Genomic DNA, 25,613 nt, shown 5'->3' on the forward strand with positions numbered 1-25,613 from the left:
AACATGTTAAATGTGTATGTGCATACTGTCTAATTCAGCCCTGAGAGAGAATGTGGAGAGTCATTTTTCAGAGGCCTCTCAAGGAAGGCTTCTGTCAGTAACATATTTAAAGTGTGGGACATCCAGTCACAAGTCTAGAAGATGAACATGAGGCTCTTTCTGCAGTTCTAAAGCCAAGAAAGGGCCATAAAGGCTTAAACCAGAAAGAACACAACACCCCCTTCCAAAACACAGCTGTATAAGCAGCCATGACAATGTGTTTGACAGGACACAAAGGCCACTTCCAGACAATCTGTGTTATTGGGTGTCCATCCTGATTTGTTCACACCATCTTGGGTGAACAAACTATACAACATCCTCTCTTTATTGAGAATTAATTCTAATAGGAAGGGAGGTGATAGAATTTCCTGTCAAGTGAAATTCTTGACTTTCCAGTACAGCTTCCCATCCTTACCACATAAAACCAGTCTGATTATTATTATTATTATTATTATTATTATTATTATTTCCAAGGAAGCAGGTATGTCCCACCAGAGTGACAATTCCACTTTCATTATGCAACCTGAACCCCACCCACAAAATAGCAACAGTCTGGCAGTGGCCAAAATCAGGGGGGGGAAATGAATGGGGAACCATTATCTACTAGGCTTGTGGTCATCTAGGGACTCCATTGTGGAGACAGGAATGAAACACAGGAGTAGACATTAAACTCCCAGGTGTCTGCTGTGTGTGAATGGATTCTTTTTTAAACAAAATTAAAGCACTTGAGATCAGCTTTCAGTGGAAGAGAGACAGAAGAGAAATTATGTTCCTGCTGCCTTCACATGCTTTTTAACAATTGGTGGTGTGGGGAAATCCACCACCATAACGATAAGTGTCCTCCCACCAAAATGCATCAGCTCCCTCCCCCCCACCCCCACCCCAAAATGCCCACCTTGATGTGCCACCTGAGAACAGAGGTAGTGAATTGGGGCGGCTGTTTCATTTCAGCCCTAGGATGCACTCGGGCCTCTGTTAAACATTCTACAAGGTCCACACACTTTAAACAGAATAGGTACTGGATTTTTATACCAAACTTCTTTTTTTCTTTTCTGATATCTCATTGTTCAGAGTAACTATGGTAGAACAAACTGACAAGCTAGTGGAATGTCGGGCAAGGGAATTAAATCAAAGACCTCTCTTCACTCGCCTTTTGTGCCTCTGCATCTGTGAGTCTATAATATTCACTCTTAACATCCATTCAGCAATTTCTTCCCCCCAGAGCTGAGTCTTACAGCATGCTCACGGAAGCCAAAAACTTTGTCATCTCATCACTAGAACTTCCCTTCTCTCCTGCCACACTTTTGGCAAAAAAGCAGCCAATTTATTAGAATGTATAGCAACACATGGCTGACACTGTGTGCATCTGCAGTTTAGTGAGGGGGAAAATGAAAAAGCCAGCTCTACAATTCCAGGAGATGGCAGTGCATATACAGGGAACACACAAAGAAGGCTAGGGAGACTGTGAAGCCCAAAGTGAAATGGGCATGTTAAACAAGAAGAACACTCTGGGCACAACCTTTATATTTCATTGTATTTATCTTTATTGAATTTAGTTCCAGTATAGCCTAAATAAAACTGCTGCTAGGGAAACCTCTTATATTAAGTCCATGTTTGTATCTGATCCACATTTTAATTTGCTTAATATCTAAGGGATTAAGAAACCCTGAACTCAAAGTAAATTTCTCTGTGCAAAGACTATATTCTGGGACTCCATTAAAACAAAGACTTCCTTTGTCCTTGGAGCAGAATACCCATGTAGCCAACAGTCATGTTATACAGGGAAATTGTGTGATTATTTTGCTTTGAACATCTACACCTAGAACTGAACACATAGAAAAATTTTCAAAGCCTCTAACAATGTGGTTGATCCCTGATATCCACTCTCCTTCTCTTCCTCCCTTCCTTTCTCTCCTGTTCCATAGTTTACAAACTCCCAAATTTGTACATTACATTTAGAACGCTAATTGGAAACAATACTTCTTAGTCCAAAACCAGCACCCAGAATGCAAAAACATCTGGCCAACCACTATAACTCCAACTTGCATCCTACCCTCGTCTTCTACACCATATGGCCTCTGCCTCCAGAACAGCTCTCATTCCCACATCAAGAGCTTTTACGAAGACTTAGCTTTACATGAGTTCAAATGAAGACGAGCGGCATCAAAAGGCCAAATAGCAAGGAAAATCCCTTAGTGAAAAAGTCCCTTGAGAGACTAAAAGTGTGCAGTGAAAAATCCATTCTTAACTCAGTGCTGGATTCCCTCTGTACATTCACAATCCAGAGTTGAGAAGAGCTCTTCCATTATTAACATCTCTCTGAGTGTCATTGCTGCTTCTTTGCACAAAGTGTGGGAGACAGAAGTTTCTCCTTCACATAAACTCTGTCTCGACTCAAATTAAGTCAATCTAGTCAACTGAGTCACACCATTGTGCCAAGAAAAATCAGGCAGCCCACTTCCCTCAGCACACAGCCTTGGTTCCATTCATGCAGGGAAGAGATTTTGCCAAGAGAAAGTTGACGGTGATTCGGCCGGGAGAGTCTCCTAATGAGCTGCTGTTGTTTTTCCTCTAGTAACTCAACCACCTACCACCTCCACAGGTTTCAGCTAACATGTTTCAAAAGTTGCATCAGCCTCATCTTGAACTGTGTGTCTTCTTTTTCCCTGATACTGATTGACATCACAATAAGAGAGTAATGTTAACCCACAAGCAGGAAACAGGAAGGACAAATCCTCCCTTGGTTAATTAAGTTGTCCTTCCATTATTTTACTTCATTTTATTTACATTATCTTGGTGGCTCGCAAATACAATACAATAATTAAAATACAATGTAAAACAATACAAGCTATTAAAAACCAAAAGCACATTTAAAACTCAGATTTGAAAAGTAAGAGAAACAGACCATAAGTTAAGTTATTTAAAAGGCCTGGACGAACAAAAATATATTTACCTGGAAATACTGGGGAAAGAGGATAAATAAAAGTTTTGTTTTGTTTTTTCTCCTCTCATAATATTAGAACTCATGAACATCCAATGATGATGGATGCTGTAAGATTCAGACTATTTTAGTTCCTAACTTAAAACAAATTTTTCCCCATACCTGTTTTTTCTCTTGACTGGATCTCATTCTAACCTCAGTTACACCCAAATTTAGACGTATTTCTTCCACTCTCATTATACCCACTGCCTAATTTTAGCTGAGTTTATTCTGAAAAACCTCCGAGCAGGATCTCTGCTTCTTTGCTTCATCACATTCATTTGTATGTGGTATAAAGCCACTAAAAAGTGACACTTCATTTGAGTGTGACAAGCAGTTTCTACTAATGTTTTGCCACCTTGGCTAGATTGATTATTGCCCACATCTAGGGTAAGAAAATCATACAGGCTAACCAAAAGCAATATATTTAAATTTTTTAAAAATATTTATTAGTCATTTTCTTACCAAGTAACTGAAAGTGACTTACATATGCAAGTCTTAAATATGCATGTTTTCTCAGCACACATTATATCAGGTTCAGAAACTGAGGAGGAACTAGTCCTCAGAAATGCCTTTTTCAATCAGCAATATGGATGTAGCACAGGAGAAGGCACTCTTTTCATTCTGGTGCATTTTTTGAACAGAGCACTTTACCACAAAATTTGGAGAAGTGTGAAATCTGAAGCATTAATTATGTTCCAGTCTGTGTATTATTCTGGGAATAACATTGGTTCACGTAACAATGTGGGCTAAACAAAGTTCTCTTACATCCTTACTACCTGCATCAGGCATCAAATGGATTTTGATTTTAAGCAGGACCTGGTTCCAAAATGTTCAAGTTAAGGTTTTTATATTTAAGTTAAAAAGTGCACAAGAAATAAAGAGATTGCTAAGAACACTTGAAAATCTCTGTATTAAGCCAATAATAGAAAAGCAAGGAATAGTGTCCATTTTACACAGATTGTTAATTTCACAATTCTGTGGGGAAAGCACAAAAGGCAGATTTAGGAACACCAATATCAGACAATGCCAGGGACTTAGTATAGTCTAAGGGTCCCCTAAAGACCATGCAATCTGCATTTCATGAGTTGACTTTTGAAGTAGAACACAGGTAACATCCTTCTCCACTAAGACTTAACTCTATAAATAACAATCACTGTTGTGTCGGAAGGGCTGTAAAGGACAAGTGTCCTTGTTCCATATAGGAATGTATGTGGTGGAATCGCCTGTTTAAGGACTTCTGGCTTAATCTTTTTAGTGTAATCTTGGATGTGGGACAGCAAATAACAAAGCCAGTCCCAAAGTTAGTGAGTCTCACATACATACATTGCACAAAGAAGTCGCACACTTCTTCCTGACAGCTGTTCACCCTGAAATTGCAAAGTACTGGAAAACTCAAGCTGACTATACCCTCCAGATCTGGTATGCTGAAATTTGGCAGATAACACTAGCAGAGCAGCTGACTCACCATAGCAGACCTGTTAGAGGGTTATTGAAACAAGGTTGGCTTTTAAAATATGGTTCCCATATATGTAAACAAAGGGGGAAATGAGCTACAATCTGCAGGATCACAAGCATCCTTGTGGAGAAACACATTTACCTGGACAAAGTAAGTGACTACCTTTAGTATCCAATATGATTTTTCAGCTGTAGTTAGGTATTGCAAAGCACCTTCTATCAATATCTCCCTATCAATGTACTCTAATCATTGTTGGTTATGTTTACTCTTTCTCTCTCTCTCTCTCTCTCTCTCTATATATATATATATATGTATATATATTATTCTCTCTCTCTCTGTGTGTGTGTGTGTGTGTGTGTGTGATATATAATGATGCTCAATAATCAGAATGCTTAGTTTGTCTTCTACAGTAAGTGACTAAGTCAGGCATGGCCAAAACTGGCCATCCAGACGTTTTGGGACTACAACTCCCATCATCCCTAGCTAACAGGACCAGTGGTTGGGAATGATGAGAATTGTAGTCCCAAAACATCTGGAGGGCCAAGTCTGGCCATGCCTGGACTAAGTTGACCAGTTCCCTCTCCCATAGGTTTTGACAGCAATGGCCAATTCCCTCCCGAAATTGCATAAATTACCCTCTATCCAGCAGACAATGGAGACATTTGTCCCAGATGCCAGCTGTGCCTTCAGTGCCAAGAACCCAAATTCTGAGCAATCCCACAACTACTACTGTCATCATCACATTCTGTAGCAGGTAACAATATATAATCAGGTGTAGCATGAAAGGTGGGGAGAGCAGATGTGTCACCCAGAAAGGAAAGGACAAGAAGTGCTTAGGAAGAGCAAAGCAGACTAGGAAATGCAGTGCAATGGGTGTAAGCTAGACTCTAACCCAGGGATAGTCAGCCTTTTTATACCTATCGCCCACTCATGCATCTTTCTTGATGGTAAAATTTATTTACCGCCCATTAATGCTCAATGGAAGGAGGATTCAGCTTGTGCCATAGAACCCCCTGCTGCCCACCTACAATCCTGAAATGCCCACTAGTGGAAGGTAGGGACCAAGTTGCCAACCCCTACTCTAACCAAAGCAACAAAATGTTCAGGGGTGCTCTTGACTGTGTATACACAATTCTTTTCACTTCTTTTAAGGCACTAGAAGCATAGCATGTTCTTCCTCCTACTTGTCACCTTTTTCTGATCCATGGAAGTAAGTAAAATAATTACTTTCATTTCATGCACACAAAATCTCTGACGCAAATCTAGGGTTGGCTTCCATACAAAAAGAGAGACAGAGACAGAGAATGGATAGAGATCAGGATGGAGGGAGACACAAACGGTAGTCATTGCTTGACAAATCCATAGTCAGATTATAAATGTTTGATTTTTTTTTTTTCCAGAGGATGGTGTTTCATCTGAAAATTGCTTTTCCTGCTTACCATTCTTATATTTCTTGTAATTTTAAACATGGATAAAAAAGGGCAATAAAAAAATCAATTTGAAAGTGTTTTCCAAAAATTATTTTGAACTATTGATCCAAGACTTTAACCCTCACTTTGCCAATGGTTGAACTGATGTGCAAAATCATCACTGATGTGCATTTCATACCTGCAGAATTCCTTCTTGTGAAGTTCCCTCCTCTCACTGCTCTGCAAACGAAATGGTGAATGGGAAGTCTGTGTGTGCCTTCCATATCTCCAACCCTGTCCTCTCTCGCAATTCAATGCAAGTTTATTGACTTAAAATTCTTTCTACAGTAAACTACTTAATTTGTGGAAAGGGGTGGTTCCTAAGTAGTGTACGAACAATAAAAATCAACATAGAAACAGTAAAACAATGCCTTTTAAAAATTCTATCACCTTCTTGGTAGGGATACTTCACATTCTGGTTATGAATTGACCTGAATTGCACCTCCCAGATATCCACCAGCTTTCATATTTCCCAAATATTCTGATGTAATTTTTGGCTCAAATGGACATATTAAAATGAGTAACACTGCATATTTTCTGAGGGCTGGAAAGTGACCAGACCTATCAGTCCTGACAGCTACCACTATATACTCCTCTCTTTTCACTCCAGGATGACATATTTCCTTGTGCTATTTCATACAGTCATGTTATGAGCTATGTACACTGTGTGCTATTCTAAGCCACTGGTGGCTAACTTATAGCACCTCCAGATGTGGTACCAGTCAGTTCGGTAAATGGACAGGGATGATGGGAGTTGTAGTCCAACAGAATTTTGGAGGTCCACAGTTAGGCACTCTTGTCCTAAGGAAATACAGTGTTACAATAAAACAGCCACTGGAGGTAAAGGGTGATGGCTTGAGCACCACTACAGTCTTGCACAGGTAGTGATCAGTATATCAGCATTGCATGGAAACCACAGGGAAGACAGTAGACAAAATGATGAAGTGGAGAAAGGTTCATAGACAATGGAAAGGCAGGAGCACTGTGGATCTAATGTTCCCCTGCTGGTTGAGTACTAGGTTTATAATGTGAATTTATTGTCCAGAATGGGCAAGTCTTGAACCCACACCATCCTAATGCAAATGACCCTCCCTTCACCTCAAGTTGTACTTTTCCTTTGTTCCTTACAAGGATCACAATTGCTACCATAGGGGAGTGTGTCATGTTGTTTCCTTGAATACATTTAGTTCTTTTCCCCTTCTCCTTTGCTTGGAAACGGACAGGATTACTAATAGTCTCAGTATTATTCCTGCTGAGGCATCTTTTATGTTTCAGTAGGACATGTAAATGCAACTCCTCCATAGCTTAGCCACTTTCAAAATGAAGAAATAAGTAATGTGTGTGGAGAGAGAGACTCTTCTGCATTCTTATAGGGGAAAAGAACATTTAGGGTGTGTGCTTTTCTTTTTTTTTAAAAAAATGGTAATTTTGAAGATACAGTTGCCATAACAACTCCTCTAATTCTTTTGACACCTTTAATTGAGCATTGACCAAAAATACTAGTAATTGAGGTGGGGGGAATGAATGTTTCAGTTGCCTTTGCAACTATAGAGCAAGCATAAAATAAGTAGATCTGGCTTCTCCTTCATCTTATGTATTTATTGCATTTGTATCCACCCCTTCCTTCACGGAGTTCAGGACAGCGTACATGTCTTCACAGCAGCCCTACAAGGGAGGTTAGGCTGTGAGAAAGTGACAGAACCAAGGATGAGAATCCAAGTATCCCTATTCGTAGTCTGACACTAGATTGATTACACCACAATGCACACACTAAGACATGGCTGGCTGTGAACAGAGGCTTCTGACTGGCTGCAGTGACAGCAGCTATGAGAACCAACAACTACAGGCATCCACAAAAGCCAACCATCCAGCCCTCTCAGTAACTGTGTCTCTGCCTCTTGCTTGCTCATTCACTCTGCAGTACCTAGCTTCATATAATGGCAAAGATGAAGAAGAATTTAAAGCAACTTCCTTCTTCCTCTGCGCTGTTAGAAGCAGCAGTGTTTGTCGGTGAGTGAGTAAGAAGTAAAGAGGCATCATTACTGAGAAGATTGGATGGGGCTCTCCACAGTTGGTTGTCAGCTTCAGTTCTGATGAGTGCTGCTACAGTCACTTGGAGGCTTCTGATGATGTAATAGTCAGTTCACAGGCTGTCACAATCTGCCATTATTCTACCTCAGTGACAGTTCTATTTCAGGAAGGGCCATGGCTCAGTTGCAGAGTACATGAGTTGCATGCAGGAGATTTCAGGTTCAATCCTTGGCATTTTCAGGCAGGACGGGGAAAGACTTCTGCCAGTCAGTGTAGTCAACACAGAGCCAGATGGACCTATGGTAAGACTCATTATATAAGGTCAATTCATATTTCTTCCAGCACCCCTTCTGACTTGTGGAGAGCATCCACGTCCATATTATAATCTGGAAAATGATGGGTCGGGAATTTAAAGCCATTGGGAATATTCTCCAGTTGCAAACAAGGAAAGAAAAAATACCTTGGTTTGCAGTTAATATTTCTGTGGCAATTTTACCATGAATAATAAGTTGAAGCCACATTTCCCAATCTCTAAAGGCGGTCATTTTGACCTGTTATATCTTTTTACAAATAACCTACACAGAAGTAATAAATAATACAGGGACACTGACATACTTGTAACACCCCCCATCTCACATCACAGATTAATCCCTGAGCACTTGTCTCGGTTTAACCCATACTACATATTGCAGAGAACACTTCTTCAGTGACTGTATGTCTAAGTGCTGTGCAATTGGCCGATGTGCCCTAACTTCTGAAACAGTTTTCTTAGTAAAAAAAGAGCTAAACATATATCATGTCACAATGGATCCATGTGTACTTATTAAAGAATATCAACCAAAACACATTTGGCAACAATTTTAATTTGGATAGTAGGTTATAACTGGAGCGAATAGAACCAGTGTGTTGGAATTTACAAGGGTCTCTGGTAACCAAAGGGATGCAGGTGGCGCTGTGGGTTAAACCACAGAGCCTAGAACTTGCCGATCAGAAGGTCAGTGGTTCGAATCCCTGCAACGGGGTAAGTTCCCATTGCTTGGTCCCTGCTCCTGCCAACCTAGCAGTTCCGGCGGGAAGGTAAACGGCATTTCCGTGCACTGCTCTGGTTCGCCAGAAGAGGCTTAGTCATGCTGGCCACATGACCCAGAAGCTGTACACCGGCTCCCTCGGCCAATAAAGTGAGATGAGTGCCGCAACCCCAGAGCCGGCCACGACTGGACCTAAGGGTCAGGGGCCCCTTTACCTTTACCTTTTACTGGTAACCAAGAAAGCTGGAACATATCATACTGGAAAGGGGTTTCCTGAGATCAAGGAGCAGGCTTTTGTCTTCACTTGGATACAACTGGACGTTGTTTTAAATGAAAATGGCACTCTCAACCATTCAAAACTGCACTGATTTAAACTACTGATTTAAATTTGTGGGCTTCTTAAAACTCCCTGGAAATGCTGGGAATGAGGGTGCTAGTCCTATATATGTTATGGGAGGCAGCTCCAAGTATATGAGGCGGCAAGGAAGAAAGAACAGAGAGTCATTTGAGGAAACAGAAGACTTGTGGGTGGCAAAAGCAATGGACCTGGACTTACGCAACATATTCCAAAGTGACCCAGGGAAGGAACACAGAAAAGAACTTCCTACAGCCCTTTAGCTCCAAGCTGGCCATAGACATGTAAGTCTCAATAGCCAGCCCTGGAAAAGAAGCCCTCTTGTTTACCATAGGAGTTAAATCATGCCATCCCTAGATTCCATTTTATTTAAGAAACGCTTCAAAAACCAATTTCCCCCCTCTAAATCCTATAAACATTGTCCTAGCTCTGCAAGCCGCCAAGCTTGATCTTATCATAGACGGTGAGCTTGTTTTCTTTAGTTTTTCCACACAACAATTGAGCAGAGGCGGGTGGCCCATTCCTTGCCCCTTATCGTTTGTCATTTATACAGCTCTGCAGGGAACCGGGGCTCCTATCTCACGTAAGACTCCCTTATAGCTTCTTTCTGCCGCACAACTTTTTCTCCTTTTTTTAAAAAAGGGGGGGAGAAAAGAATCTGGATCCGCGTTCAAATGACATTTATCAATAGGCATCTCCTGAGCTTCCACGCAGCAACACAATGGAAGCTTAGCCCCCATTAATGTTCCAAGCTGTTGGGTTCAACATACAAAAAGGTAACCCAATCATTTTGTCCCCATCTGGAAAGATTTCCATGACCTTTTTCTCCAAATTTAAAACTAACCAAAATGTGCATGCAGTTCCCAGACAGAGGGAAGTGGTACTCATTACCCACAGGAAGAAAAAGCTTCAGCACTGATTTAAAAGAGGTGAGGGGGAGTACATGGAACCTACATTTCCTTCGCTGCCACTGCTTGTTGTTATAATTTTTGTATTGAATTTCTTTCTCTAACTTTATGACATCTCCACCAATATTGTGGCACTTTTATAAAATCAGAGTTGGAAGTATACCATGGTCAGTGCTACATCTGAGAGTTCATTCCTGGCAGCTTGTTATCCAGCCTCTGCTTAAATACCTCCAATGAATGAAAGCCCGTCTGCCTCCACCTTATCTAAACAGCTCATACTCTTAGGAAGTGTCTCATAATATTAAGCAAAACTCTGCTTCCCTGAATTTCAAGCCAGGGGTTATAACAAGGCTACTAAGGGATGTGTCTTGAGGAGTAGGCATGGACTAAGGAGAGTTCCTAGCACCGAATAGATAGACCTGGAGGACCACACTTGGTTCCCAGGTCTGAGTTTCCCCACCCACTTTCTCCAAAGTAAACACAGGTGTGTGTGTGTGTGTGTGTGTGTGTGTGTCTGTTTGTCTCTACCTAAACTAAAACACAAAATACAAGAATGTCCCTGAAGGGAAGGTGACTCAACCCACTGATCACTTCAGTTGCCCTTCTCTGTATGTTTTCCAATGGATGTGCCGTGATTAGGATATAAATAAAGAGAACAGGAGAAAGATTAAACCAAATTGAGGCTGGAATCATATGCATGCTTACTTTTTTAGAGTAATCCCCACAGAACAGAGTGGGAATTATTTCTGTGTAGTGATGTAGTGCGCTGTGAATATTTAATCCAGAACCAGAAAGCTACTTAACACAAGATCTGCTTTAGCCAGTTAATGTTTTAGAAACAATGCTCAAAGAGACACCTTCAGTCTGGCTATGCCCTCCAACTCTTTTGATACACTACACTCCCTGCTCAACAAAAATTACCTTAATACAAACATGATGAGTGCCATTCTGAGACACTGGCACAGATTAACTTTTTTTGAATCCCAGGGTAATCTTAGCCCTGGAAATGATGTCCCGTGGCAGCATGCCCTATAATTTCACTATGCATTATGTATTAAACGTATTTCCCTTTCTAACAGCACCTTTAATTCCATTAGAATTAACTTTGCTCTCCTGTTAAGGAGAAAAGGCTGAGTAAATGTAATCAGCCCTGCGAACTGTGATGACAGTTGCAAACCTGCTGTAGTCTGGAACTTGGTGTGGAGAATGCAGCTTACTGCTGAATGAGACACAGTTGCAGGCAGCCTGAGGAAACATCTTCAATCTTGATGCTTGCCACCCCCCAAAAAAAACCAATTCAATAGCGAAAAAGTCATCCATTCCTGCTTTACTCAAATATATGCTGTTGTTTGAAACTACCCCCTTTTTCTTCTCAGTGTATCTCCATTCCTGCTTTACTCAGACCTCTTCCTCCTGGCACCATGAGTTGTCTTCTACATGAAGTTCAAGATGCAATGTAGTAATTTGGAGCAGGTATTTTATTAACAAGCAAACACCTACATATGTACAGCATCCATCACTTAACCTGCTCTAAGTGAATAAAGTAACTGGCAGATTTGCTCTTAAGAGTCTATTTGTGTTAGAGATACAGTAGCATATATATGCACAGGTAGGAGGGCTGCAGAATAGGAGGGAAGGTGAAAGAAGGAATTTAGAATCCTAGAATCTTAGAGCTGGAAGGGAGCTCAAAGGTCATCGTTCTAGAGCAGTGGTGGCCAAACTCAGCCCTCCAGATGATTGGGGACTACAACTCCCATCATCCCTAGCTAACAGAACCAGTGGTCAGGGATGATGGGAATTGTAGTCCCAAAATATCTGGGGGGCCGGGTTTGGCCACCAGTGTTCTAGAGCAACCCCCTGCAATGTAGGAAAGTCAGCTAAAGCATCCATGACACATGGCCATCCAACCTCTACTTAAAAACCTCTAAGGAAGGTGAGTCCACAAGCTTCCAAGGAGACCGTTCCACTGCATGCTTTTTTATAGCTAGAATGCAAAGCTGAAAATGAATGAACTGCAGCTAAAATATTATCTTCTTTTTTCACATAGTCTAGCCCTTCCCCTGCCCAAATATTCTAAAGAGGGTCTCTTCTCCGGTCTTCAGAGAGTAGCTGGAAGTGAGGAAGCAGAAAAGGTCCTCCTTTCCTTCCACTCTACAGTTTAAATCTGAAATCTTAGGCCCAGTGCTCAGAAACTGCTCACACTAATGAAATTCCCTGTCACAAAATCCGCCTGGAACGATGGGAGTTTCAAACAGGGCCAGGAAACTTTGGGAATTGCACCACCCCCAACTCCAATTCCCTCCTTACATGCAAGGACATTAATAACTTTCATTCACTAAAATAGTCAAGCTTGATGCACTCAGCAAAATGCCTCCTCTCTTTTAAAGAAGTGTTTTGTAATTAGTAGGAACCATACAAACACAGAAGAAAGGGCATTCTTCAGCAAACACAGTTGATCAGCCAGAAAAATCACATCAGCAAGGACATTTCCATCCAGGCAGAATTCATTAACAAGGCTCTGTGTGATGTGTCGCAAAGAAGAAATCTGTCCCTTCCTGTAAGCCTCTTTTCCCTCCCAAGAAAAAGCGGGTGGGGGTGGGGAAAGAAATTTTTGCTGGCAGAATGTGATCTGAGCATTCTCAAATCTTTGAGCCTCCAACATTAACCCATCTCCCCAGAGGCGTTTCTCCTGCAAAAGCCACACGGCAGGAACCTCAGACAATAAAAGCAGGTGGCAGAACAACATAACCAGTGAACCCCCTATGGTCAAAGTCAGTTGCTTCCAATTAAGCGTTAACATGAACTCCCTCTTAAAGGAAAGAGTCAAACCTGTATCTAATCAAACACTCTCTGCTAACCTCTTTTCCCCCTGACAACAGTTGGTCAAGAGGAAAATGAGGCAGGTCCAGAGGTGGGCTCCTCTCAAGTTCTTCTGCTCTGTTAAGCAGGCCCACTCAGTCATGAGTGTGCATAATCAAGCAGCAAGAAACAGGCCGCGAGTCTCTTGCTCCTGTATATTGACGGAGTGGCAAAGGCCAGCAACACATTTGATGAGCTTTCACTCTCTGTAAACAGTGAATTTGATCTTCCCAAAAGGGTCACTAGGGATCTGCTTATGTACACATGCAACAAATGCAGTTTATTCCCCACAAGTATTGCTCAAGGCAAAGCAGATGGTTTGAGGGAAATATTATCAGATTCCACCACAGGTGGAAGATGCCTTATTGATTGATTAAACACTGAATTTATTTTCTACCCTTCCTCCAAGGAACTTACGGCAGCATACATGGTCACACACATACATACACATACACACATACATACACATACCTATTTTATTCTCAAGAGTCCTCTTAAGCAGTAGCATAATTATTATTACATTTATACCATTCTTTTCCTAAAAAAAGCTCAAGATGGCACAGCTGTTCTCCCGCTCTCCATTACTGTGAGGTAAATTAAGCTGAGAAATAGTGAGTTGTTCATGGTCACCCAACAAGCTCCATGGCTGAGCGGGGATTTGAACCCTGGTCTCTCAGGTCCTAGTCCAACATTCTAACCACTACACCAAACAGACCATCCCCAGGCGAGAATGACTGTCCCAGTGGGGATTTGAAGGTGGGTTTCCAAAGTCCTAGACTGATACTTTCACCATTCCACCGAAGTGGCACCTATTCCAAATTTGATTACTAATCCAACTAGCAAAGTACCCTTTATAAACTGGTTGAGTTGCTTTGTTCCTCTTAATTTTACTGCATTGTTGGTTATGTTTTATACTGTATTTGTAGATTTAAAACCTTTCATATACTACCCTGAAATCCATTTTTGGATGGCTGGCAGATTTAAGGGAGGACGAAGGGCAGTTTGTTTTGTTCTTGTTTTTATTATGCATTTTTGTTTTTATATTGTATTTTTAATGCTGTGAACCGCATGGAGAACTATGGCTGAAGGGTGGTATACACATTTAATTAATAAATTAATATGTTTACTCTGAGGCCCCATTTGCACTATACATTTTTAAAGCAGCATCATGCTGCTTAATACAGTCATGACTCCCCCCGCAACCAAGACTCCTGTGTACTGCAGTTTGTTAAGGGTGCTAAGAATTATTAGATGACCCCCCTATTCCCTTCCCAAAACTACATTTCCCAGAGTGCTTTAACAATCAACCTTTCTTCCCATTTACTTCTATTGCTACTCAAGAATTTTAGCATTCCCATATATTGGGCATGTTCCATAGACAGAAACCCCAGTGAATGAAGTGAACCATAAGCACCGTGCATCAGGACAATATATTAACATATTTATTGGCCTCTCCATCCAACCGAGTCTCTTCCATAAAAGATATGCCACCCCTGACACCAATTTCCACTTTTTCTTTTTGCTGAGCGTGTGAAAATGTCTCTGGTTATCAAACCGGTGCCTAATGGAAGCCAGCAATATTTAATGATGTGGACTCCATCTGAGAGCTCAGCTCAGGCCCTACTGCCAAACTGCCCATGCCAAGACCATTTTGCCCTCAGAAACGCCCTGCTGTGGCTGATACATCTCAATGAGGTCCTGGGCGACAGCCTGCAGAGGTTTCCCTAGTAACAGTGTTCCAGCAGAGCAGGATATTGATTACCCCACGGAATGAGTTGCCACCTGGAAAAAGATTTAGGGAACATGAACGCAGACCAGGTGCATGAAACCAAGGAAGAAGTTAAGAGGAGAAAGTTGGGAATTCATATCTGAGTCAGTGGGCAAGGAAGTAAAGAGGAAATATGCTATTAGAATTACTTGCTGTGCAGAACAGAGATCTAAAACCCATAAGTCCTTCATCAGACTTCCAGTGAAGTCAAAGCAATGGAGGATGCTTGATATTGATATTTGGAAGAGGTAAGTCAGCCTCCTCATTTTTAAGATAGCTCTATGACAAAGTTCACTTTCCAATTACATAGATGAGAAATCTACATTATGAGATAGCAATGGGTAGCACAATGCTAACCATGCCTACTCAGAAGTAAGTCAATGGGGCTTATTCCCATGTAATTAGGGTTAGGAGTCCAGCCTATATACACATTCTGTTCGGAGACACAACCGGTGTCTCTGAAAAATTTTACACATCATTTGGGAAGACAGACAAACTAATACCAGTGTACTGGAACAAGCAAAGATCACCATTGCTGAAGCAGTCAAAATCAATTAAAAAATTGTCCAGTAGCAACTTAGAGACCAAGTTTGTTCTAGGTATAAGCTTTCCTGATTATCGTCTTCCAAAGCAACTACTCTATTCCGAACTTAAAAATGGAAAGTGTAATGCTGGTGGTCAACAAAAGACATTTAAAGACTGTCTCAAGGCAAATTTTTAAAATGTAGTATAAGCACCAACAACTGGGAAACATTTGCCTGTGAGTGCTCCAATTGGAGAACAGCCTTTACCAAAGGTGTCATGGGCTTTGAAGACACTCGAACTTAGGATGCAAGGGAGAAATGTGCTAAGAGGAAGGCACACTTGGCAAATCTACACTGTGATCAACTCCCGCCCGGATACCAATGTCCCCACTGTGGAAGGACGTGTGGATCCAGAATTGGCCTCCACAATCACTTATGGACTCATTTTTAAAACCGTGTTTATGGAAGACAATCTTACTCGGCTATGAGTGATCGCCAAAGAAGAAGAAGAAAGAAATAAAGATATACACATACAAATACACACACACAGGGATCCTGGGTGATGAGTACATCTGTTTAATCCACATGTTTTCAACAGCTGCTTGTCATATCCACACTGGACATTTTTAAATGTATAAAAACCTTAGGAATGGACCTAAAGTGTAATGTGTGAGCCAAAGTCTTTAAGGTCTGAGTTCCAAAGGAAAAGCCGTCAGAATTCAGACCACCATACTACCTGAGGTTTGTGTCTCGGGGGCTGGGTTTAATTTAAGTTATCATAACAAGAAATATGGATATAGATGCAATATCTGCACTGATGTCATTGACATAATCTTCATTTCGTTGGCTGCTTCTTCTGCCCTAGCGTTTGTTTTCTGAAATGAAAGTGACCTACTGTTTTGCCTGGTCTCCAGTGTTCTTGTTAACTTTAAAAGGTGCCACCTTTGACAATGGCTCCAATTCTCATCCAGATTGCTTGGCAAGAAGAGTCCCACCATGGTTAATCTGTTCAGTGATACCAGACCTGGCACCATGTCTAACAGAGTTGTTTCTGGGCTTGTCTATGCACAGTCTGGACCTGAGAATTCCTCTGCCTCACTGAACTGCCAGATCAGAGTTTCTGCTGTGGCTTGATATCTAACTTTACAGACTGCTTAAAAAAACCCGAACAACAACAACAACCAACACCTGAGCCACTAGGCTCATTTCAGCTTCTGGGCTCATGACTACAGGATTCCAAGACTATCAAAATCATGTTCTCCTTCCTGCTCACACTTCTGGATATGATTATTATGGCAGTGATTTTCAAATCTCCTTTTTACTAGAGGGGCATTGTCTCATTGTAAATAAGGGAGAGGTTTTGTTGCTTGCCAGTTTCACCCTGACCATATTTGACAGCATGTGATCAGATAGGTTATTTTGAACATTTTCTCCCATCAACATAATGATCCTTCTGTTCTTCAAAATCTTGAGAACAAAGCTCAATTCCTCCCTTTCCTAGTTGTTAAGAGACAACTGTGATCCATGGCTGGACCTGGAAGCATCCAAATGCCTAAGTCTGCAATGCCATATTGAATGAAGTGTTTCGGTGCTGTTTCTTTCAAAATATGTTCTAAAGTACAGGTGCACTGTAAGCCAAGTTGTCTTATTAAAGGATAATTGATAATGGTCTTCCAGTTTTCAAACTATACCCCAGAGCCCTGGGTTCTTTGGGAGCTTATCAAGGCTTCCTTAATGAGAAGAGCACCGAAAAAACATGCTCACTGTCAATAATCATCTTTCTCTACAGCACACAAAGTTCAGAGTGCTGGTACTGATATCCATAACTTTATACATTGTGGGGGCAGAATACCTAAAACAGTGGCCTTCAACCAGTCTGCCATGGCACCCTGGGGTGCCTTGAATGATAGCCAGGGGTGTAGCAGGCAACACTGGCCACTGTCCCTCTTTCCTTCCCTCCCTCTTCTGATGCCCACCTCTGCCTCCCAAAGGTTTGCACAGCTATTTGTTGCAGCAGCCCTGGCTAAAAGCTCTGAAGGTGAATGGTGCTGGCAAGGGAGTGCTGGTTGCCAGGAGCTGAGGTGGTCTTGGAGTAAGCAAGTATGTGGGCAAGAGAACCCAGTCAGCCAGTCAGCCAGCCCTTGCTATTGGGAATGGGCAGACAGGTTGGAGGTTGGGCAGGCAGGCAGGCACTGCGCTGGCCTTTCTTGTGCAAAGGCCTACCTTGGAGCTGATGGTCCAGTGCTGAAGGGGAGCCTTTCTGCTTTGCAGTCCCGGCAATGCCCACTGTTACCATTGCTGCCTCCCAATGTGAGCTGGCCTCACGTTCACCTTTGGCCAGTCTCCATTGGGCCACTAAGGCTGGGGGCATCTTCTTCCCAGGCTCCTGTGGGCCAGTGAGAGGAGGCACCTCTCTTTGGGGTGGAGTGGGGGGCAGCCCAGAGACCAGGGATGGCTGCCTGGACGACTCCCAAGGAATGCGACACAAAGAATGTAGTTGGTCTAGTTGGTCAGGGGAGCTGTGGACTCAAAAAGGTTGAAAACCTCTAACCTAAAAGATTGTCTAACCTCTTATATACCCAGTCAATCACTGCACTCTGCTGGAGAGGGAATTCTGAAGATACCATATCATATCCTCTCTCTTGTTTTTTCAGTACTTGTTGAAGACTCTTCCCTTTCAACAAGCCTGCAAGGTGGAGATTTTTACTCCAATCGTATTTGCATTAGATTTGAAATTTTATTATTATTACTACTATTACTATTAATAATTCATAAATATTTTAATATAGTAACCATTTTTAACTGTTTTTACATAAGCAATTGTTTATCTATGTGTTTACTGAATTGTGGAATCACTTCAAAATGCCTCATCAGAAGCAGTTCATGAATGCAGTAATAATACTGTTGATAATAACAGAAGCATCTTGGATGTGTTCAAAAGCACTCTTGATTCTCAATGAGGAACGGTGAGCTCCAGTACTGCCCTGTGTGAATTGAAAGTGCACCCAAGGACATGGCTCAGGATGCTCTCCACCGAACAATGCTCCTTGGAGACAGACAGAAGTCCTTTCACTGTGATATAGCACTGTGGGTTCACTCTCAGCCATGTTGTACACTAAAATACCATTGTATGCTGGCTTTCAAATCCTGCAAAATGCTGATGAAGATAACTGGAAAAACCAAACATGATTTGATGTCAAAAGCAGATCTCCAACGCTTGGAAAATATTCAAGACAACAAAACGCTATCTGGGGAAATACACAAAAGGGGAATTTAAGGGGAATTTCTGGGAACAAATTTGCTTCAGTTCTACTGGAGCCCCTGGCCCAACATCTACCCCCAATTACTCAATTAGCAAAGTGTTTCCAACAAGAACACATTATCCTGGTTGATAAGCTCTCATCATTCATATAAGGCAGACTTGGTTGTTCAAATCAATATTTGTTAGCAATCAGAATAAGCTCATTTCATGCATGTTCTAATTAGACAATAGATATTATTACGAAACACCTGCAATGTTTGTAATCATTTTAAAATAATGAGAATCAATATTAGCTTCCAGAGGCACCATATGGTAAACTCATTCCTGGCATGTGGTCCCTGATTGGCTCTTAATGCATCAATAGTGATCATTAGCATTTAAAAAAACTGAATTAACTTGCACTTGGATGCTGGCTGGTGACAACATTTTATGGTCTACCCATGGATAAAATGGCCAAATGCACTGTCTTAATTAGGCCATATGCACCAATGAAACATATTACACTTTTGTATCACTATTTGTGCAAAGACTTTGAAGTACTTTCTCAGTATTTGAAAGATATTCTCACAGTCACTCAGTGTAAGAAATCCATCACCAACAAGAGAATTCACACACACACTCCGATAGAATGTCCATCCAGAAAACTTCAAAATGATAAAATTGAGGCCAGTTTATGTAAACTGTAGAAACTTCCCTGTACATTGCAAGGTAGGACATAAGCGACAAGACAAAAGAAATTGTGCTTTTTACAGAGCTTGGAAACTTCAGTTTAAAAGGGAACTAGTTCTAGTTCAATGTCTCCAAAAGTATTTCAAATTCACACACACACACACACACCCCTTTACAAAATGAACTCATTCACTTCACAGTCAGTTCAAATTTCCTTAATTGTGATTTCCTGGAAGACAAGTGTATTGCAATGGCAGGGGGCATGGCAATCATTATTGTGGCTGGTAATTTGTGTTTGGTTACTAAATAGCCATGTTGTATTCTGACAGAATCATAGAACTGAAGAAACAGAGTTGGAAGGGACCCCAAGGGTGAGATCTGATTAAAAAGCTTGGGAAGAACAGGCATATTCCCAGCCTTTCCTCCGCATCTCACCTCTTGTCCTCCCCCAAAGGATCTCAGGAGAGGTACCTGTACCCAATGAGCTTTGGAGCTGAGCAGGGAATTGCATTGGAGATTCCCCAGTCCTACACCACACAGGAACTCATGTGAAAACACATTTAAAGTGGCATTTTGTCTTGCAGGGGAAAGTGGCTTTACTTGGCACACACCTGGGCAGAAGGCAGGCCCTCACCCCCAGTGAATGAAGTGGGCTGAGAAGGTGGCACATCAATATACATAGGGGTTGAGGATGAGCAAAATTAACAGTCAGTAAGAACTAAATAAGATCACCCAGCACTTTCAAGGAAACAGGAGCAATTCACTGTGACAACTCCGCCACTCCACATAACCCAACTGTCTTCCCGCATTCCCCTAGCAGGCTCAGTGTAGCATGGAGGAGTATTTATATTAGCTCTTTATTGCCAACAGTTGTGTAACAACAGCTGCTTCACTTTCCTAAAGAAGTTGCTGCAGTTCACTAATTTGTGAAATGTGTTAAGCACTTTGTAAAACACTTGAAGGCTTCTGTTGAATTAAGGCAAAATCCTAATACAGCGGTGTTTCAGTCTGGCACGTAAGTAAATTCAAAGTGTTTCCAAGACACCATCTTGCTTGATCCCTCAGTTTGGGAAAATATATGGACGGCTGCTTTGAACTGTGCTGATAAAATACTGCCTGCTAGTGAGGTTATGATCAGGAATTCTCAGGGCATCAGCATTTGTCACTGTGATCGTAATTCACATCAACTCATAAACTCCCACCCACCCCAAGCAAAAAATAAATAAAAAATGCTGTGAGCATAACATCAGGGGGTTAATAAAACAGCTCTCCAGTCCTTTTCCTCCTTCAGCCGATAACTTATTCAAATTGTAATTGCCTATAATGGGCACCCTGTATCACATTACTACTTATGCTACATGCAGTCTCCCAGGTCATCAATCAACTCAGCTGCCAGAAAAGACCTTGGTTCTTGTCCTACCAGTGCAACCAGTGCATTGTGAATGCTTGAGGTTTCATGATTAAACCGTTTTGTTTACAAAAAAAAAGAGCTACTGCCTCCAGTTGCTTCCAACTGGCTTTCTTTTAGAAACCACTTGAGATTTCTCCCGCCCCACATCCCCAAACAGCTAACCCCAAACAGTGGATCAATTTCTTAGCATGTCATTCCAAGCAACCAATAAGCAAGCTGAAAATGAATCTATTTCTTCAGCAACAGAGCTCCTGCATGCATTCCACAGGCAACGGCAGGGCTGTCTGGTAGCTCAAATCTTAGGTGATTAAATACCTTGCTTTCTTAACCAATTAATCAATTAGTTCACCAATTAAAATAAATATGACAGAATTTCAATACAGGGTGGCTTTTTTTGAAGAATATTTAATGAAGGCAATAGTTCCCTTTGTCTGAACGCTAACACCACTTTTTAATATTGAACACAATGGCTGCAATCCAGAGACAGTGAAGCATACTTGGGATTCATTGAAATTGGGCAAGCTTTGGAGTATTTCCTTGTGCTGTTACATTCCTCTCATTCAAAGAGCACTTGGGCATGTTGGACTTTGTCCCGATTCCATGCTTTCCCCACCCCACTCCATCAAGAAGCATGCATGGCTTGGATTCAGTAATGTCATAGGCACTGATAACATTATTGTAAACAATCAATGGCATTGTGCAGGAAATAGCTTGGAGCAAAACGAATACAAATTAACATGGTAAACAAATCATTAAGTCAAATCATGCTTTCGTCCTTGGGAAGCCTAAATGCCAATCTACAATAGTGTTAAGTGTGGATTCACACAAATATTTTAAACATGGTAAGGTCTGTGGCAGTGTTGGCCAAGCTTGGGTCCCCAGCTGTTTTTGGACTACAACTCCCATCATCCCTAGCTAACAGAACCAGAGGTAAGGGATGATGTAATTGTAGTCCCAAAACAACTGGAGACCCAAGTTTGGCCAACGCTGGTCTGTGGGGTTTTCTATGTGTGGCATCCCCTTACTATGCAAACAAGCTCATCTGTGAAGCAGTTATATTTACCACGTCTACTGTCTATACCAGTCTATACCAGTCCAACCTTGGATCCCCAGAAGTAGTTGGATTACAACTCCCATTATCCCTAGTGAGAAGGGCCAGCAGTCAGGGATAATGGGAGTTGTAGTCCAACAACTTATAGGCACCCAAGGTTGAGAAAGGCTGGTATATATAATTAGGTATATACCCCCCCCCACACACACACACACAAAACCAAACAAAAAACCTTAACTTAAGTAAAGATCATGTGGGTTAAGTTATGTTGCTGTTTCTCCGTTCATCACAGTCTCAAGACTGTTGAAACAGAATTCTTAGCATTCTCACTAAGCATTCTGGGGATTCTTTGGTGGAATCCAGGACAGCTGAACTAGTATAAAACAGATATAATACAGTAATGTCGTGCAAATATGTCCATTGCCTACACCCCAAAATCAGTCTTCTTTCCTATGTGCTATATAATTCCTCACCATTCCTCTTTCCTCATCAGGGAGGATGGACTAAGCCAGACTACTTGATCTCTGGCAAGAAAGGCACTGAACACCCACTACGTTTATGGAATTGAGTAGAGTCGTGGGGATTCAGCATCTCTCAGGAAGAAACCACCAAGGATGCAGCTGTTGCTGGCTATTGGAAATGGAAGGGGCTGGAATTAGATCTCCTTTGCCTCCTGTCACTTAAGACAAATGATTTATCTTGTTAGTAAACATAAAGTGTTGTGGATTTTGCAGGCTGCTTCTTTTGAACGGGAGACTTAACATTCCCAGGCAGGACTTCTTCAAAATGAGATTGCTTTTCTTCTGCGATTTACATTACCAGAGAGTCTGTTATTAGCTGGATATTTTATCTCTGACACTATGAGAAATATTGCTGCCATAAACCCCACTGCCCTTAGTAAAAGCTGAACTACTTGGTGAAAGCTAATAAAGTGGGGAACAATGAAGGCAATTGCCAGTGAATACTTAAGCACCAAACAAGGGAGCTGCCCCACCCCCCAAGCTAGCCTTTCTTTGATTTCAAGAGCAGCAACAGAGGTAATTGCAGAGCAAGGGTCCTTTCCAATCTATACTGACTGCAGGGTCCATGCCACAATCACAGGGAAATTGACTACATGCCATCTTTAGCTTTTATTCTTTGTCCCCCATATAAATTCACCACTGTGATGAATTCACTTTTTAAACAAACCCAACTAGTGCTTGGCAAAATGGGATGCTTCAGACTTCCAGTATGTGATGCCACAGTTGTTAAGATCTACCATACCTCATCATGTGCAGCTTCCCAAATCATGTAGGATTTCAATGCCAGCAATAGAACAATCAGAAGTCCAGGCGTGTCACATAAATTCAAGATCCACATGGGCAAGCCGTACGAGACATTACAGCCAGAACACAGAACTTGCACATGGATGCAATCTCTTCCTGGATTAAGTTATCATGGAAAGCAGGTGTTTTACCGGTAACTAGAGGGGCAAGTCATTACAGAATTACCCAGAGTAACTTCTCTCACCAGTGTAGTATGTAAAAACATGTTAACACTGATAAGAGAAGAGGTAGGTATGGTAAACTGTAAGTAGGAATAAAATTAAAAAATTGTCCAGTGGCATCTTCTTCTTCTTGTTGTTGTTTAGTCATTTAGTCGTGTCCGACTCTTCGTGACCCCATGGACCAGAGCACGCCAGGCACTCCTGTCTTCCACTGCCTCCCACAGTTTGGTCAAAAGTGGCACCTTAGAGACCAACTAAGATTGTTATGGGTATAAGCTTTCATGCACATGCACACTTCTTCTGATACACAGATACTCTGTAAGTAGAAATGTCATGGGAGATCAAGTTGGATGTCATAAATCTGAACTGCTCAATTTCAGCCATCAAGACTAGGGTGCGATGTGAAGAATAGCCCACAATGAATGGCATAGGAGCCAAGGTCCCTTCGGCCCTCCCAATAAAATATTTGAAGGAGCTCTGCTCCCCAAAGTTAATGGACATTCAAATGGTGCACATGCATTGTGTAATATGATTATGTGGGGCAGGACTTACCTGCCCCCCATATTTTATTCAAGTTGGCACCCCAATGATTGGCCTGTCCCCAGTTCTGCTTGCAACATTACTGCAATAAGAACATAAGAAGAGCCTGCTAGATCAGGCAATGATACATCTAGTCCAGGGGTCAGCAAACTTTCAGCAGGGGGCTGGTTCACTGTCCCTCAGACCTTGGGGGCGGATTATATTGGGGGGAGGAGAATGAATGAATTCCTATGCCCCACAAATAACCCAGAGATGCATTTTAAGTAAAAGCACACAGTCTACTCATGTAAAAAAACCAGGCAGGCCCACAAATAACCCAGAGATGCAGTTCAACTAAAAGGACACATTCTACTCATGTAAAAACACATTGATTCCCGTACCGTCCACGGGCCGGACTCAGAAGGCAATTGGGCTGTATCTGGCCCCCGGGACTTAGTTTGCTTACCCATGATCTAGTCCATCATCCTGTTCTCAGAGTGGCTGGTGAGAAGAACCTACGCTCTAGTGAGCACTACCCCCCACCCCCACCATGGTTTCCAGGAACTGGTATTCAGAAGTGTTACTGCCTCTGTCCATGGCAGCAAAGCATAGCCACCATATCTAGTAGCCACTGATAGCCTTGTGGATTTGTCCATGGATTTGTCCAATTCTCTTCTGAAGCCATCCAAGTTGGTGTCCAGCATTGCTTCCTGCGGGAATGACTTCCATAGTTTAACTATGCCCTGCATGAAGAAGCAATGACAAAGAAGGAATGCTGGCTTTTTTGCCTCCATCCTCCAATCGCATCTCCATTGGATCTGGTGCTGGCCCCGTCGTTTTTCTGTCAGCATGCTCTGGTCTTTGCTAGGCAGCCAGGAGAAGGAGAGCCTTCCTGGCCAACCAACCTAAACAGAATCAGCACCTTCAAGCAGTGGATCAAACATCAAGCCACCCATAATGGTTTCAGTTGTTCAAGAGGGCTGCTCATGGGGCCCTCATACTTCGGGAGTGAGTTGCATGGCCTGCTGCTTAGCCATCCCTAATTACAGCGTATATTCTTGCTTTCATATATTAAAGGATGCTCACCACCAGTTACACGTCCCAAACATGTATCTGTGAGCAAGCCGCAATTCTTTAAGTCATCACTTCATATCTTCACTTCGCATACCAACTTTATCTCCAAATGCTTTAGCATAAAATGCAAACAGAACTGGAAGAAGTTCACATTAAAAGGTCAGAGGCAGGAGCTCTGTCCAAGCATGAAGTCATGGTGGTGCTAACTGTAATGAGGGGTTGGAACATGCACACTGAGCCTGCCCCCTCCAATCCTAACCTTCTAGCTTTGAACATTTAGATGTCACAAGGAATCCAAGCACATTCAACTAAACTCTTTCTTCAGGAGTGGAAAGGGCATTGCATGTGAAGAACCTCCACACATCCTGTCCCCTCACACATTTGACCAACACCTGAAAAATGCAGAAAGTTAATTTCAGACATCATAGGTCTATGGAGAGGAATTCCTTCACAGTTGACCATGATGTCTATTCGTTGAGTACTGAAGAGCAACTTGCAATTGCTCTATACAACCAAAGGAACCCTGACATTTAGATATCCATAATCTTAACTGCAGCTCTGATTTTGAAGAACAAACAAGCACAAAAGAAAAACACAGAGAAGAATGAGCACTAAAGTAAAATGTTTGCGATTTAAACTGTATTTAATTCAAGGGAACTCGGTTAAGTAAAGGTATTGTGTAATTAGTCAGCATCTCTTGATGTGGAATTAAGGAAAATCA

The 25,613-nt window shown here is 41.9% G+C and overlaps 1 protein-coding gene and 1 long non-coding RNA gene across 29 annotated transcripts in view; one reads left to right on the top strand and one right to left on the bottom strand.

Annotated features, from left to right (window-relative positions):
* The window catches only part of NRXN3 (neurexin 3), a 1,202,656-nt gene that overhangs the window by 1,023,748 nt on the left and 153,295 nt on the right, over positions 1 to 25,613 (bottom strand). The gene's annotated exons all lie outside the window — the stretch shown is intronic.
* On the top strand, positions 8,144 to 22,667 carry LOC310844855. Of its 2 annotated transcripts, XR_014564362.1 has the most exons (3): positions 8,150 to 8,280; positions 12,674 to 12,826; positions 22,307 to 22,667. It is a non-coding gene; the product is annotated as an uncharacterized lncRNA (long non-coding RNA). The 2 variants fall into 2 exon arrangements; XR_014564361.1 differs by lacking the exon at positions 12,674 to 12,826 and having other exon boundaries at positions 8,144 to 8,280.

Source organism: Podarcis gaigeae (assembly GCF_964106915.1).
Source record: "Podarcis gaigeae genome assembly, chromosome: 1".
Lineage (NCBI taxonomy): Eukaryota > Metazoa > Chordata > Lepidosauria > Squamata > Lacertidae > Podarcis > Podarcis gaigeae.